The 17,780-nt window shown below is 33.8% G+C and overlaps 1 protein-coding gene across 8 annotated transcripts in view; it reads left to right on the plus strand.

Annotated features, from left to right (window-relative positions):
* Positions 1-17,780, plus strand: part of LOC141447096 (obscurin-like) — a 676,918-nt gene that overhangs the window by 645,163 nt on the left and 13,975 nt on the right. The gene's annotated exons all lie outside the window — the stretch shown is intronic.

Raw genomic sequence — 17,780 nt, forward strand, 5'->3', positions numbered from 1 at the left:
TGTTTTTTTATTTGTATTTTTGGGTTTGTTTTTCTGTAACAGACTCAAATATTGTACAAGATTTTTCTTTAAAATTAAAATATATGTCTACGTCTGTTAACACTAAACAAGTAACATTTAAATAGTCAGGGATTTTTTGTTTTGTCGGCGCATCGACATGCAAGGGGATTAGCGCCAGTCTTAGGATTATTATAATTAAATTAATAACGAAAAAATTAAATATTGTTGCCAAATAAAAATAATGGATGACATTTGGGCTAAACAACATTAACCTATTAAGAGTGTTTATCGTGTACACAAGGCAAACCTAATCTCTATTACGGTGCGTTCGACGTGTATACTCGTTGTGAAAAATATAAAATTGCCATTAACTATAAAAACTCGAAATTTTAATTCAATATAATGAGAATATTATTTGGTGGGATGTTTCCTTTATCTTACCAATAGAACTGCGGTGGTAGTCAGCCAAATGATAAGTGGTTGGTACATGTTTGGTCTCCGCATTAGAGATTGGGAATTACGCACACAAATAGAAGCTCTCAACCCTTGTGCAATGCCCGTTAGATAGAGGTTCAGACCACAGTACGAGCATGATTTTTCATTTTGCACAGAATTCCAAAGCTCTTTTCTTCCTTGTAAAAGCTCTTGGGTCTCTAGTTAACTAGAGCAATGCATACGTGAAGCGGTGCAAGATTTTGAAACAGCACAGAATGCTCTGTAATCTGTAAGCCTCTGGTTGTTTTGCCCTGCTTCTACGTGTATACATGTCATTGTCTGATTTTAATTCCGCACACTGTGGGTTTTTTTTTTTTTTTTAACTAAATTCCACGCTTAACGCGAAACCCACCATCAATCCAATCAATACAGAAACCCAATAATGGCTAGATTTCTATAATTTATAATTATCTTTCGCTTAAAACCATAGACATACGAATAATGGGGCTAACGAACCAAAGCTATTAATGCTGTTGAAGCAGAAGAATAGTATTTTTCACTGCAGAACGAACAGAGGTGAGAAATAGTCTTCTCCGTCTAGCAAATAAAAATAAGGAGGCGTTATTTTTTTATCATTCTAGAAAATGTTTCCAAAGAACTAAAAATATCACAAACATGTATTTCACCTACAGATTCCCAAAGCATGTTACTATTTCAGCATCCTTGTATGTAAAATCTATTTTTACTCTCTATAAAGACGTTGGAACATACATTCCATCATAAAGAAACAGCCATCAACCCTTTACAATGCCATTTGAAAACAACATCATCATCAGCATCATCAGTTACATCATCTTCTAAGCCAAACCAATCTGATGATCCTCATTCCACCTTAAAGGTCAATAGCCGTACTGTCAAAGCGTCCACAACACCGTAGATAAAGTTATCCCTTGGGTATAATGATATACCATAAATAACTGGGTAGTAGTGAAATATAGGAAGGGAAAAAAACGTATTTTATAGCCAAAGGTAATCAATGGATTTTCTGCAAGGAGGGCCATCTTGTTCAAAGCAAAAAAAAACAACATCTGTGAGCTATAAAACAAAATAATTCTTTTTTATAATATCCTTGCATTAAAAAGTAAAATTTTGTTCAACAATTCCCTCATCTTACTTAAAAAAAAACAATTTTAAGAAGAAATAAAGAGTCCATTATTATATAATAAATTACACTTGTACCGTAAAATACAAACTTTACGAACGTACACTTTTTAGACAGTACACAAAATTTTGCCTTCATCATAAGTTATTTCAGGCATAAGTTTAAAAATTATTTTTTTTTTTTGTTTTCAGGTAAACGAAAGTTTTTGGAGAAACAGTTGTTTTTACGGACTTTTTGCACTCGTAAAATGTGTTAAAAGTTTGTCGCAACAATTTTCATTAAAAAAAAAATGTCCGAGGAAATTTTAATGACAAGTTTTTCTTTCCATCTCTACTTCTCTTTTAATAATTTCCCTAAAAGTGTGGTGGATAAATTTAAATAATTCATTTTTAAAAAGCAATTTTGATAGAGTGAATAACAAATTTCTTACTAATGAGTTTGTTCCATTTTATGAAGTATTCAACTAAATAATGCTAACAATATACAGGGTGTTCATTTTAAGACGGCTCAAATGCATTTCATGCTTAAACAGTTGATCTGAGCGAAAAATGGTAGAGGAAAAATTTGTTGCCCGTCACCTCTAGTTTCAGAATGTGTGACTTGATTTTAGATTCCTGCCCGCATACGCGGCAGACGCGCGACCAAAAGTGAGAGTTCGCAGTTGACCCCCAGTTTCATATACCCAGTTTTAAAGAGTATAAAAAGTAATGAAAGAAACCGGAAATCGCAATTCGATATTTTCAAAATGTAAGGTGCTAGTTCATTTCAAAATCTGGTATTTATTAATCATATTTCAATTTTTTAACTTGTTATCAAAGAGAAAGAAGAGCACGCGATAGGTCATTTTTACGCATTTTTGCACCCCATTTCTATTAAAAATATTGCCAAGGCAGTAAAGCTAGTATTTTTCTTAATATCGGGAAATAAGTCGTTTTCCAAGTGATTTTTCTAAGAAAAATCAAATGTTAAGAACTTTAGATGTTCTCAAACATACACAAAATGGCTAAAAATGAATTTTACATCTGTTACAAACAAGTAGGTTTAATAATTATTTGGTAATTTTGGGAGAGTTGCGTTTAATTACCAAAAATATTGGAAACCTCCTGCTACATATTTAAGTGATCAATATCTTTCATGTAAAGGATCAAACTTATTCCTTAATTTATCAAATAATGCACTTTACTCAACTTGTGAAGCGTGTACTGTGCCTTCAATGGTGCCTCCTCAGATACAGAGAGCAGTTGATAACCTCCAGGCTAACCTGGCTTGCGAGGCACCTTTGAAGGCACAGTACATGCTTCACAAGTTGAGTAAAGTGCATTATTTGATAAATTAAGGAATAAGTTTGATCCTTTACTAGAAAGATATTGATCACTTAAATATGTAGCAGGAGGTTTCCAATATTTTTGGTAATTAAACGCAACTCTCCCAAAATTAATTTTTAGCCACTTTGTGTATGTTTGAGAACATCTAAAGCTCTTAAAATTTGATTTTTCTTAGAAAAATCACTCGGAAAACGATTTATTTCCCGATATTAACAAAAATACTAGCTTTACTGCCCTGGCAATATTTTTAATAGAAATGGGATGCAAAAATACGTAAAAATGACCTATCGCGTGCTCTTCTTTCTCTTTGATAACAAGTTAAAAAATTGAAATATGATTAATACCAGATTTTGAAATGACCTAGTACCTTTCATTTTGAAAATATCGAATTGCGATTTCCGGTTTCTTTCATTACTTTTTATACTCTTTAAAAATGTGTGTATGAAAATGGGGGTCAACTGTGAACCCTCACGTTTGGTTGCGAGTCAGCCGCGTATGCGGGTAGGAATCTAAAATCAAGTCACATATTCTGAAACTAGAGGTGACGGACAACAAATTTTTCCTCTACTATTTTTCGCTCAGACCAACCGTTTAAGCATGAAATGCATTTGAGCCGTCTTAAAATGAACACCCTGTATATTATATTAATGTATAACATAGGATGGTCTTTAAAATTTATTTTTAATAATTATTATAATAAATTATCAAATTAAAAAAATGTTTAAATAAGGTTTTTTTAATTTTTTATTAGTAAAATAATAAGAATTTCTGAAAATTTATACAGAATTGTCGAACAGTTAGGAGTTGGTTAGAATTGCCTGTCTGTCCGTTATACAGCAAAAAATAAATAAATTCATTGTTTTTAGGATACGAAGTGTGGCTATTAAATAACGAGACTGATGCTGCTAAAGAAGAACTATGCATGCGCCAAATCCTAACGATCGACAGCTGTGCAGTGTAAAGCCTTCTCTTTCGATTGCAGCGTCTCACGTGTTTGTAGAGAATTCTGTCTGACCGGAACCTGACGTGTTTGTGTAAGAGGTGTTAGTTTCGTTTTGCCGAAAACATGATACTACACATGTAGTAGAGCAATGAATTGTCGTGAAATTTCACATGATACTTGGTAAAACCGCTGCTGAAACTTATCTTTTATTAAAAGAAGTTTATGACGATGAATGTTAATCACGTGAGCGAGTGTTTGAGTGGTTCAAGCGTTTCCATGATGGCCGAGAAGACGTCGGAGATGATGTCCGCCCGGGTCCAAAATGGATGAAAATATTGATTATAATTAATCAACATTACTACCGTGAGGTGCTTGCTTAACTTCGTGAAAGAGTAAGTGAAAAAACGACCTGATTTGTGGAAGAACCAAGTCACGGGGTTCTCCATGAAGACAACGCGCCGGCTCACACTGCATTGTCTGTCAAGAACAGTTTCTAGCCAAGTACAACATCCCAGTTTTTTAGGCAATCCGCCTTATTCGCCTGACCTGGCTCCCCATGTGACTTTTATCTAGTTCCCCAAAGTCAAATCTGCATTAAAAGGAACACGATTTCAGTCCTTTGCAACTGTGAAAGAAAAAGCGGCACGCGTCATGCAGGAGCTGACAGAAAAAGACTTCCAGCACTGTTTCGAACAATGGTAAATTCGCATGGTGCGTTGTAGGGATAGGGGAGGGGTGTATCTTGAAGGTGATAATAACTAAATATATTTACATTTAAAATAAAATGTTTTACAGCAATAGTCTCGTTATTTAATGGCCACACCTCGGATATGTGGGTTAGCTTTGCTAAAGAGAGGCCGACCAAAGTTAGTTATTAAAATTGTTCGGTAGGACAGTTGTGTCGTCAAATATTGCAACGAAAAAGCGTTACGTTGAAAAAAATCCAACCTTTGACAATTTTTTTCTCTTTTTCTATAAAAGATAAAATTCCCAAATTTTCTTTAAAATATAGGGCAAATCCTCCTTTATAACTGTAATTTTTTCTGTAACAACCCAGATCTGATAGATTTTGAGAAAAAAAAGTTGCTGAAAATGAATAGAATAGCTACGCTTACCAAATTCTTAATCTTAGATTTTCTTAATCTTTTTTTAAATTATTAGATTAGATTTGCTGAATGATTATTAGTTATATTAAAACTAGTCAGTGTTTGCAATAATCTTTTAGCGAAATATTACATAATCTAGCTTCTTTATATTTTATTCTTTGATTAGGAGATGTGCGTCTACATAACCTAAGTATAAGGCGTCAATTGATTTGTTACGAAATGTTTGGTAGTTATGTAAAAGCAAAAAAACAAAATTAGTTTAAATTTATCACAAATATCCAATAAAACGAAATGCAAAATGTAAAAATAAATAAATAGAGAACTATACTCACACAAAGTCTAGACGTCATTATTTAAAATACTGGATAACAGCACATTCTTCTTTATGGCGAATAGAATGTGGTAATAACAAGTTGGAAAGGAGATTAAATTTACAAGAAAATCAGTAGTTGCAGTTAACTATACTATTTCTCTGTACGCATTTACTTGTTTGTGTAAGTCTATGGTTGTCCATGGTTAACAGATATTTGGAGCATTGCCCAAAAACATCTTTTACTTTTTGAAGTTGCTTATATTGTATGTAAAGTATGCATTGGATGCAATAAGAACTCCCATTTCTTTATAGCTAATGTTCTTTGTAGTATTTTGAAGGAAACAAGAACATTAAAACAAAAAATCACAAATGGTGGAATATATTATTTTCTTTTTAATGAGTACGTATTCCTTTAGAGCAAGTTTTGATTTATTTTCAAAGAAAATTTAATAAGATAAACGGAACGTATGATTCTGATTATATTTATGCAACTAATACAACGAGTTTAAACAATATCATGGAAGCCGTTTTTGCGAAAATTGTTTAAAGAAAAATTGATTAAGTGGAGCGGCATTTCAGTTAATCGATTTTAACTTTTAAGAGGCGCCAATGATCTCAGTTTTTGGCGCGCCTTAAATTTTTAAAAAAAATTATAAATATTCCGGTTTTGAGACGATGTATAACATTTTTGAGTACTTGAAATTAAAAAATGTTTAGTTCCAAAAAAATATACATGTACATGTGTAAATATTTTTTTTATAATTTATCTTGTAAGGGAAATCAAAGCACATTCCTAGTTACACCCATAAATTAACCAGAAGGAAAAGAATTATGACCAAAATTTAGAACGAAATTATCGATTTATCCCTATTTCGCATCAACTGTCAACTCTTTTATGTATATCATACTATCCCTATCCTAGCTGACAGCCTGGGAAGTATCTACGTACCATTTTCTTTTATATTCTCTCTTGATCTGATAGGATTATGTCTTGTCAAAGATATCGAATTCAAAAAATACTCCGCGACGTACGTAATCCCTTTCTTTCAACTTTAATGCAAGCTAAAACTGATCTTTCAAAACAGGATTTTGGATAATCTTCATCAGTTTTTCAAAGTTCATTATAATGAAGAATAAATACTTTAAAGAAATCGTATTAATTTCACAAAAGTTATTTAATAACTCAATAATAAGGTTGTCAGGAAATTTTAATGAGGTTCGGTCAGTATTATAATAATTTGTTTCGTTTTGGCGGTTTGCTATGTTGACCTACTGATGCATTTTGTGTCAAAACCATGTTTTTGTAGCCTAGTTGTGTCTTGAATTTGGTAAATAATTTAATATAAGTTTGTTTTGGAAATAGTTTTAATATTAATTTATGCGCTTGTGTCATGTAATGTAGCAATGATTTGCAAATTCTCGTAGTTGAATGATTTAGTCGGTTGGTCGGTCAGATCTGTTCTGATACTGAGGCGCGGGGGTGAGCCAATTCCGAGGGTTGCCCTGCGGAGCGGATAGGTCACAGCTCGTTGAATGCTGTCTGGTCAAATTGTCAAACTGTCTGGTCTGACCAACTGTCAGTTGGAACCGCGAACTAATGCAGTGTTTGGGACTTCTTCCTCCTTACCGTGACGTCTCCATTTTCATTCGGGGACGAGAATGCCTATAAATCGAAATAAAAACTATTTTTTAAAAAAAGTTGTTTTTTAAGGATTATGTGGTAAAATGGAATTACAATAACTGTGATAGCTAGGGCGGTGGCTTGGTGGGCGAAAACCTTGCAGGCAGATGGAGTCCGGGCACTCAGTAGTATTCAAAGGGTAGCTGGCTTGCTTGGCGCCACTGGCGCCATGAGGATCTCCCCCACAGCGACCTTGGAGGTTTCGTTAAATTTGCCCTCATTGCACATATCAGGGTGTTGCTAGGGCCGTTGGCACTAGGCTAATGAAGGGACAAGCTCTTATTAGCATTAGGCATGGAGGAACGTATCAGAAGCTAAATGAGGAGCTGGAGACTGACCCTATTTTGAGCCTGCCTTTGGATGTTATGATTCCCAAATATAGCTTCGACAAGCCTTTTAAAATCTGTATTTGGGGCCGGGAGCCTTGGAGGAGTGGACCCCCCAGTTGTGGGAATTCGATGTGGTACACGGATGGCTCCGGAGTAGAGAAAGGCGTGGGAGCGGGAGTGTACAGGGCGAAGCCGAAATGTGGTTTTACGGTTAGCCTAGGGAAACTAGCTACAGTTTTTCAGGCTGAGCTAGCTGCAATTAGGTTCTTTACTGCCGAGATTGTTGGACTAGGAATAAGTAATTCTAAGATTGTTATTTTCCTCGGAGTGTCAGGCTGCTCTACGAGCGATTAGTTCCTACCAGGTCAACTCAAGGTTGGGTTGGAACTGTCTGGGTGCCCTGAAGGAAAGTAGTGACCAAAATATAAGGTCTTTCTAGTGTGGGTGCCTGGTCATTCAGGATATAAGGGAAACGAAACGGCAGATTTATTGGCCAGGGAAGGGCTCTGTGGGACACTTCATTGGCTCGAGCCCTAGTTTGAGGTCTCCAGGTGCCTTAAGAGTGCGACCATCAAATTATGGGTGCAGGCTAGGTCTGAAGAGTGGTGGCTTGAGACACAGGCACACAGGAGACACAGGAGTTCATCATGGGCTATTCGCCAACGCTAACTGCAGAATTAATCCGTCAAGGCCTTTGGGCTATAAGGACAATTGTAGGCCTATTAACCCGGCCACTGCTCAGAAAACACATGCATCGCATGGGCCTGGCGGATGTTAAGCCTTTGTTAGGTTCTGTCAGGAAGAGGAAGAAACGGCACTGCACGTGTTGTGTCAGTGTGAGGGGGCTTGCCTGGCTAAGGATGTTACTTCTCGGGGAGGAAAAACCAAGGCCTGTGAGCTTTACCCAAGAGTCGCTCTCCATAATTAAGAGTCTGATTAAACAGACGGGTTTGGAGAGCTAGCTCTAGAGTGGGGGAGCCACAATAGATCCAAAGGGGTCGCAGTGGCGTAGGCCTTGAGCCGCCCTACTAGAATCTTATCTTATTTGGAATAGCTGATTATAAGTAACTTGGAGAGATTTTCTTTCTAATTATTTCTCATCCAAGGTGGAATTAATAAAATGTAGTGGATTGTTTGCAAAGCTCAGAGTTGGTAAATTTCCAACAGCAAACTAAGTATTTCTGAAGTAATACACTCAATTCCTATATTGCAGCTTAGTATAAAGTTGACCCAAGCATACGTGATCTGCCTTGAAATGTATATCTCATGGTGAAAACGAATCGACCAACTGTAAACCAGCTTCATACAAGAGAAACGTTTTTGCTTCGCTAAAACCATACATAAATGAATAAACCCTACGCAATATTTTGATAATCTGGTATTTAGTGTGCTAGAGGTTATACATTTTTAGCCTAAAAACTTATTCTTACTTATTTTAAAAGAAATAATCCACTAAATTTTATACTGATTTGTTCTCATTGTATTTAGAATGCTTAATTCGTGTTACAGTAGAATAAATAATCTTTATCCGAAATTATTTACGTGAATATACACATTTAAGAACACCTTGAGCTCATAAAATCTTGGTGCAGAACTTGGAGGAATAAACTTAACACTACCAACTGTATTAAGGTGACATTCACATTAAGAAGACAGACCTGCCCACCACTAACTATTAACAAAACTGACGTACCGACTTCCACACAGGTTCGTTATCTAGGGCTCTACCTAGACAGCCGTCTAACCTGGAACCCGTCACACAAGACTTAGAACTGAACAGACGTTACGGACTACTAAGGAGATCCCTTGGACCGAAATCCTCCATGAATGTACAAAACAAACTTTCTCCGAATCCTCCGCCGAATCGTTAACGCACCATTTCTACATATGTCTCCAACTGCACCCTCCATCATGATTCCCTACGTAAATGAATTAATCCACACCCGATTCCTGAAATTTCCACAGCAAACTCTCGCGATCACCCAAATCCTCTGGCTCAATCACTAGCCACATCGTCCCATCCTGACAATCCTCCACGTCGCTTAAAACGACGTTGGCCACGTGACCTCATTGGTTCCTAAATCTCAATAAGTTCGTAGAGAGTTCCAGCGCTGGCTGGTTTCTCTCATCCCGTCATCCTGGTTGTGGCACTGAGCCAGCTCTAAGGCACAATCAAATGTTTCTTTGTATAACACTTTGTACAGTTGAAAAAAAAAATAAAATAAAAAATACTCATTTAATATACATGAGAATATTTACGTATTTATGATAACCTACTGTTGTTGTTTTTTTTTTTTTTTTTTTTTTTTTTTTTTTGAATGCAATGTCTAGTTACTTAACAAAATTTAAACAAAGGGGATAACCTTTAAAAACTTCTGAACAATAAGTTAGGTTTAAACTAAGGAACTTCAGGACTTTATGCTTCGTTCACACTTTTCAAAAGAAATTCTTTCTAAAGATTTCAGCTGCCGTAAAACTTATTTTTTAAGTACTTAGAAACGAGGAAATGTTAGTTCGAAATGCCTAACTCCAGGAGAGAGAGACTAGGATAGAATAACATCGGTTTTTACTACTGCTTTGTAAAGAAATTGAAGACTCAAATGGCAGCTTTTTATTTTATTCACTCTGTCCCATATCTTGGCAAAAGTTAGTTTACTGTCAAGTATTATCCCAAGTTAACAGCCCGAGGAAGTAGTGCAGAGATATCCGACCCCTAAGACATTCCGTCGCAAAGCTTAATAAAGAAAATGATTTGTTTTTTTGAGTAAATAAAAGCGGAGAACGTTATATTCAAGAAATAAAATATTAAAGAAGAATGTTTGATTGCTTTAAGTGTACATATTTATTTGTCCATTAAATAAAAAAAATTAATAAATAGGTTTCAAATAAGAACTAAAAAAAATAGTAAGGGAAAAGTTGTGAAATAAGCTGTACAAGTTGAAGAAGAAATGAAGTCAAAATAAATGAAGATAAAAGAGAGAGAGAGGAAGATATGTAGTAAAGCACATTAGTTTCCAAAAGACAAAACATAGCGCTGATGACGTAAAGTCTGATGGTGTCTCATGTTTTGCTAGGTTGAGGGAAGTTGTGCTAAAAGCTAGAAAGATAAGACGCTAGCTGCTAAAATAAGTAGGATTGCAAGCAATGTTGGTAGGGGGGTGGGGGAGTTAGAGTCTGTGCTGAAAAAGAGAAACAAAAAAACGGAAGTTCCCTATTTTCTCTCAGCTGTGTAAGCTTCGACTGCACCATTTTACACATGTCTTTCTCTCTAAAGGCTTTGTTTCTCATCTCTTCAGCTTCCTTACATTTTTTTTTTTTTTCACATCCTTTTTAACTTGTTAGAGAAAATGAAATAAAAAAAAAAAGAAAAAGCAGATCTGCAACATGTTTCTACAAAGTTTTCAACCTTCTGACTTGCAGTATATATAATATTTGTTCACGTATAATTACCACAAATAGTTGTTAAAGAAAATTTATTGATACTGTATCAAAAAAAAAAAAAAAACGAAAACTATGAGTTAATATATATAAATAGTTTAAAACTATTAACTTTATAGTTTACCCAATTGTAACTAGCCGTCTGCAATTAGGGCGTGGTTGCCATATTAGTTCCAGCTTTTAATTGGCTAATCGAACCGCCCATATTTCACACTTCCAACTCTGCATACTTATTGGTTAATTATTTAACACCAATTATTTCAAAGAAAAATGTAGTTCAGACTTTGTTTTTTTGATTACTTTTTCTTGCGTAGATATTTGATTAAGTTTTAGATTATATAATATTTATGTCTATATATATTTTTTTTTTTTTTTCCATAGAATATTTTATTTATTTATTCTATATTTTTTGAACAGGAAAGCAATTTAGATGTCTGGGTTTTAAGGACACTAAACAATTTAAGAACTCCTTAGGAAACTACAATAAATATAGTACAGTAATAAATAGAATTAGTCATTGAAGGTCGAAATATACAAGTGCAATATCTAAGATACATTTGACCTAGTCTAGTTCGAATATAAACTCTGCTTTACATATTTATATAATAATTTTGTAGAAATTTTATTTATATTTTTTTTTACATTCTAATTTTATTTATTTCTTTACATTTCCTGTTGAATAATTCAAAAGTTAAGGTCAATGCAAACGCTATTGCCCTGGAAAAAAAAAAAATCAATATTTGTTACTGCCATGTTTATTTGTCCTGTATTTTTTTAATTTTATTTTTATTTTTTTTTTTATTGAAAAACATTTTCATATAAATTAATGTAATAGCCTATTTTTTTCAGGCGGGGCTTAACTTCCAACTACCAATTAGGTGCTTTATTTTAAACAATTTTTTCTAACATACGAGGGTCGTTTGAAAAGTCCGTGCAAAAATAAAAACTACTTAATTTTTTGGGGTAAACCTTTTTTATTTTTCAACATAGTCTCCTTTTAGGCTTATACACTTCGTCCAACGCTGCTCTAGTTTGTTGATCTCCTTCCGAATAATAGGATTTGTCCAAGTCTGAAAAATAGCCATTCGTTTCTGCAATCACCTCCTCGTTTGAATAAAATCTTTTTCCCGCCAGCCATTTCTTCATATTGGGAAACAAATAGTAGTCCGTGGGAGCCAAGTCTGGAGAATAGGGGGGGGATGTGAAACGAGTTGGAACCCTATTTCCATTAATTTTGCGACCACAACTGCTGAGGTGTGAGCTGGTGCGTTGTCGTGATGGAAAAGGACTTTTTTGTGGGCCAATCGTGGGCGTTTTTCTTGCAGCTCGGTTTTCAAACGGTCCAATAACGATGAATAATATGCACCTTTAATAGTTTTACCCTTTTCCAGATAGTCGATGAGGATTATTCCTTGCGAATCCCAAAAGACAGTCGCCATAATCTTTCCGGCCGAAGGAACGGTCTTCGCCTTTTTTGGCGCAGATTTCCCCTTGGTAACCCATTGTTTAGATTGTTCTTTGGTCTCAGGAGTGTAGTGATGTATCCATGTTTCATCCACAGTGACGAAACGACGCTAAAGTCCTGCGGATTCTTCTGGAACTGCTGCAAACCGTCCTTGCAACACTTCACACGATTTCGTTTTTGGTCAAGCGTGTGCAATCGCGGCACCCATCTTGCGGATAGCTTTGTCATGTCCAAATGTTGATGCAAAATATTATGTACCCGTTCATTCGAGATGCCCACAGCACTAGCAATCTCACGCACCTTCACTCTTCTGTCATCCATCACCATATCATGGATTTTATTAATGATTTCTGGAGTAGTAACCTCAACAGGGCGTCCAGAACGTTCAGCGTCACTTGTGCCCATATGGCCACTCCGAAAATTTTGAAACCACTTATAAACTGTTCTAATCGAAGGTGCAGAGTCACCATAATGTTTATCAAGCTTCTCTTTAGTCTCCTGAGGCGTTTTGCCTTTCATAAAGTAGTGTTTAATCAACACACGAAATTCTTTTTCGTCCATTTTTTGAAAATCACTCGACTTCCTCGATTCAAACGAAAGCCAAACACAAAGAAATAGACCGATCTGGCTGAAACTTGGTGTGTGTTCTTCCAAGAGATGCTACTAACTAAACATAACCTCGATACGCGCCAGTGGTGCTATCTCTCTGATTTTGCAAGGACTTTTCAAACGACCCTCGTATAAAAAGTAGTCCACAGTCATACGCGGGATTCGATCCGGGTAACTCCCAATTACAAAGCCATTCTCTTGACCACTAGACCAACAAACGCTCCAACGTTTCCATAGGTATATTGTAGCAGTTTTAGTGTACAACATGAATTTGCATTTTTGAGACAGTAACCATAGCTAAAAGAAAAAAGTTCCTTCATTCACAAAGAGACCACTTTTGCTGAGTAAAATTCAAAAATAGAAATCATCCGTAATTACAATACGTTTTTATAATAAAATAAAATTATGCTTAAAATAAATGAATTGAATAAAGAGAGCGGAATTATTTTCATCAAGATTGGGACGTGAGCCAATAGCCTAATTTATTTAAATTCAAAACCAGTTGCAGCCATTAATCTTTGAACAAGTGTATTCCGGACATAATACAAATTTAAATTACCTTTAAAAAAAAAAAAACGAGAAATTTCTATAATTTTTGTTTTTACTTATTTTATTTAAAATAAACCATTCTGAGTGACCAGAGAATTACTTCTTACCTGAAGTAAATAATCTAAGATTATTAGTTTCCTCGATATCCCATCTTTACTCCCCAATCTTTTAATATCTGGTCTATCATTAATTACTTAACGCTTCTTCATCACTTCTTAGAAGGTTTTAACGCCAATGGCTTCATTTCATCTAGTTTATTTTATAGTTATTTGTTGTATACATTTAATTTGTAGAGCCGATATAAATTAAATGTCAACAAAAATACGAGTATGTAGTTACATTGTTTATTTACATTATTTGTAAAAGAATGGAATTCATTATCTTTCTCAGCTTATTATTTATTATAAACAACATTAAATAAGTTTGTGTCAAAAAAGATTTCTTTGAATTTGTATTGATAAGTTTCTTGGGATTCCATAAATAATTCTCCCATGATTTATAATATAATAATAATTAAATTATTATAACTCTAATATTATTAGAAGAGTTATTTCATATATTATATGTTAACACTTAATAAATTTGAAGGTTAAACAGACTGAATATTAATAACATTTCATACAGCATAACTGTTTCACAATATGATTTTATTCCGGACAGCATAACTCCAATTTCCGTAACTATCTTTCCGACCGCTTTCTTAGAAATTCTTGCCCTTTACATATTCTTGAGAAATTTGAGGAACTCTTATCAGACGGGGACAAAAGAATTAGGCCACAACGTTACCATTATTTTTTGCCCTACTTATTCTTATCTTTAACTTAAATATTTCCTCAAGTTAGTATTTAGAAAATAAAGTAATTACTCAAAATAAATTATTAACAGATTAAATATTATAAGTAATATTATTAAAAAAAATTCAGTCAGAAATTTCTGTATAGTTAGGGTATTACTATCATTCTAGTGTGAGTAAAACAAAAAAAAAAATGGCAACTGCATTAAACTTGGAAAAACAAATAAAAGATGCATGATTCCGGTTATGTCAGTTTGGATGCTGTAGGTGATAGAAGAATGACATCATAATAACACCTCCTTTTTTTTTACCAGTAAACACTTTTCCTATTCCACTTTATCTTCGTTTTTTTTTCCTGTTTTTTGTTTTCCTCGAACTATTTCCCAACTTTTTTTTTGTCAGTGTGTGTGTGTGTGTGTGTGTGTGTGTGTGTATGTGTGTGTGTTTGTTATTGTAGCTCACAATTTTCCATTTGTTCTTCAACCAAATAGAGTGGTTGGCACATGTTGAATATAACTCTCTTTTTTTGCCTAACAAAAGGTGAAACTACAATATTACAGCTTTACTTACTGAAAACACGCTCAACAGTTAGAGAGAAAAACAAAACAAAAAAATGTAAAAATAGATTGCACACAGAATTTTTTACTTGGATGTGCTGAAAAACGGGAAACTAGATCTAATAAAAAAAGCAAAAGAAAGAGAGAAATGAAACAAGTCTTTAAAAAAATTAAGAACAAAGCGTTTAGTCACGCTTATGAACTACAATAGTCAAGAAGAAAGACGTTGTAATTTAGTCAGATTACATTACACCCAACTTTTGAGGTGCTGTATCTTCCTTCCTATCGTTTAGAATGCTTTGGAAATTTGTTCAATTAAATAACCTATCTGTTGGTAGAACTAAGTAAAATATCGTCTTTAGAACTACAATAGTTAAGGAGATATTAGACGTTGTAATTTAGTCAGATTACATTACACCCAATTTTTGAGGTGCTGTATCTTCCTTCCTATCGTTTAGTTTGCTTTGGAAATTTGTTCAATTAAATAACCTATCTATTGCTAGAACTAAGTAAAATATCGTCTTTATAACTACAATAGTTAAGGAGATATTAGACGTTGTAATTTAGTCAGATTACATTACACCCAATTTTTGAGGTGCTGTATCTTCCTTCCTATCGTTTAGAATGCTTTGGAAATTTGTTCAATTAAATAACCTATCTGTTGGTAGAACTAAGTAAAATATCGTCTTTAGAACTACAATAGTTAAGGAGATATTAGACGTTGTAATTTAGTCAGATTACATTACACCCAATTTTTGAGGTGCTGTATCTTCCTTCCTATCGTTTAGTTTGCTTTGGAAATTTGTTCAATTAAATAACCTATCTATTGCTAGAACTAAGTAAAATATCGTCTTTATAACTACAATAGTTAAGGAGATATTAGACGTTGTAATTTAGTCAGATTACATTACACCCAAATTTTGAGGTGCTGTATCTTCCTTCCTATCGTTTAGAATGCTTTGGAAATTTGTTCAATTAAAGTACCTATCTGTTGGTAGAACTAAGTAAAATATCGTCTTTAGAAGTACAATAGTTAAGGAGTATTATACGTTATAGTATTAACAACATTTTCGTTCAAATTAAAGTTATATAAGTGTTCTTAAGTCTTTTTAAGTTTAAATTTATTTATGTAAATTGTAAGAGAGATTCATGTTTACTTATTCCAGATTTATATTTTTTGCATAACAAATGCGTAAAAAAAAGTTTATGTTCCCATTCCTTTTAAACGCATAACATTAAGTTCTGACTTTAATGAGAATATTATTATTATTATTAAAGTGAACGTTTGGACAGAAGGCGGCACTTGACATTAAAGAAGAGTATTAAGACAGAAGAGGGTTAAGACCCCTCTACTTATCGTAACTTACAGACTTTTCATTTTTGGTAGAGAATCTGTCAGTTTATTTTACTTCAGTTTGGCTGGGTATTTAATGTGGAATTTAATATTTTCTTTTCTGAGAAAATAAAACGTAAGTGAAGGCAGTTGTCAATATTTTTATCTTTAAATAAATGCTTGATTTCACATTTTTTGGATTATTTATAGTTCATTTAATAAAGAAACTAGAAAAGGTTACTGTCCAATAACTTAGTGAAAATTTGTTAACAAGTAAAAATTCAAAAATATTCATAAGAATAAATACTACTGTATTTTAGAAATGAAGTTTTAATAAAAAAGTTAATTTATGCAAAAATTAATAAGGGTACTTTTCCGTTAGCCGGGCGCAAGCGAAAAACAGTATTTGGTAAAACTGTTTTCTTTACAATTCATTAATATTTGTTTATAGTTGAACTTGTTTTGCTTACTATTAATTAATATTTGTTTATAGTTGAACGTTTTCGACTTTTTCCCCTTAACTTGGCTCGCGTTTGGTTCACAATTGGCGACATTTGCGCCCGGCTAACGGAAAAGTACCATAATAAGTAAATCAATTGATTTCTTTAGTGAAATATCCCCAAGAACTCTTAAATTTTATCTATATTATTTTACAGATTACTTCAACCATTTATCATTATTTAGGTCGTCCTAATTTTGTAATGGGCCTCGCAGGTGTACAAAAAAAAAAAAAAAAAAAAAAAAAAAACCTTTCGACAGGAATCCTTCAGAAGTTATTAAAAAGAATTATTGTTTTTAAAAGTGTCTTAAGTGGCCATTGAAATTGATACCCTTTAATGACGATAAGATAGCATTTGAACATGAGTATATTCACTAAGTGTTTTTCCGATTAAAAGTTTTTAATCGATACGAGACTGTAATCCATATGTTCAGTAATCGATAGGTACAGGAATCGATATGTTCAGAGAGTGTCTTGAGGGTACTAATTAAAATTTTAAGTTTAAGCTTCCTACGATTTCCTGTATTTGAGATATATTTAGGGTGAAGGGACCAGTAATTGACTGCTTAAGAAAAAATTCGAGTTTAAGGGAGAATAACTTCCGTTATTTTGGCTCCAGGTGTAGGTTGTAAAATTGTACTGCTCCAGTAGGATGTATTTTATTTTATTAATATTTTAAAAGCAGTAAATTCGATCTTTATGTCAACCAAAAATGATTTTTTTTGGAAGTATGTCAATGACCCAGTAATTGACATACCGAATTTTCGGTGGAACCAGTGTTTGACATGGGGTGGGACCAGTAATTGACATACAAATATAATCATGAAACGACATAAGATATGCATTCAAAATCACTTTTAAATCTAAATAAATCACTTAAATCACCTAAATCACTTTTTCAATTGGGTTTATAACAAAAATCGGTCTTATTCATAATTAATTACAATCAGTTTTTAAATAGGCAAACCTAAATAATCTAATATTTTTCAACATTACGCTATTTTATACAGTTTTTGACGACCAACCCTTACACAACTGTCCTACTGGACAGTTTTAATTAAGTCCCCAAGCCAAGACAGGTAATTTGAATAACAGCCCTTGCTTTCAATAGTACCACGGAGATATTAGCTAACATACTTGTTAGATCGTACACAATGTCTGTCGGCTCGCTTTTATCTCTTTCTCTCAACTCTTCCGCTCTCTTATCCTTTCAAGTTTCCGCTAAATATTTTGTTACCTAAAC

Source organism: Rhodnius prolixus, unplaced genomic scaffold, assembly GCF_049639745.1.
Source record: "Rhodnius prolixus isolate KJV_2025 unplaced genomic scaffold, Rpr scaffold_7, whole genome shotgun sequence".
NCBI classification, from domain to species: Eukaryota; Metazoa; Arthropoda; class Insecta; order Hemiptera; family Reduviidae; genus Rhodnius; species Rhodnius prolixus.